Below are 467 nucleotides of genomic sequence, written 5' to 3'. Positions count from 1 at the left end.
TTTTTTTGTCTTTTTTTATCCTACATTATTTGATATCCTAATGTGTTTATACAAATGAGCAATCAATGTAACTAAGAACATATAAAAAAATTATAAAAACTATCATGGACCAAATCACCTCTATGTGGTGAGCAAGAAAATATGACTACAATCAGTCCCTGGTTATCGACAGGGGTTCCGTTCTCAGTGGGGTGCTGATAAGTGAAAACCACCATTAACCAAAACTTAGCAATTTATGGCACTTATGGTGCCTAACCAGTTAACCCCTTCGGGACCATGACGTTTTTACAACTTCGTGGAGGGTGCAGTGACACTCCCAATGACGTATATATGTCGTCATAATTCCATAGCGCAATAGGAAAGCTTGTAGTGTTGGGTTATGTCTCCTATTGGTTTTTGCAGGCGTGGGTAGGTTGTACCAACACTCACTAAGCTGCTCCTACTTTTTTTTCCAGCCAATCGTGGAC

This window comes from Macrobrachium nipponense, chromosome 2 (genome assembly GCF_015104395.2).
Source record: "Macrobrachium nipponense isolate FS-2020 chromosome 2, ASM1510439v2, whole genome shotgun sequence".
In the NCBI taxonomy this organism is placed as follows: domain Eukaryota; kingdom Metazoa; phylum Arthropoda; class Malacostraca; order Decapoda; family Palaemonidae; genus Macrobrachium; species Macrobrachium nipponense.
The sequence above is the reverse complement of the archived record's forward strand: the minus strand, read 5'-3'. Positions refer to the sequence as shown.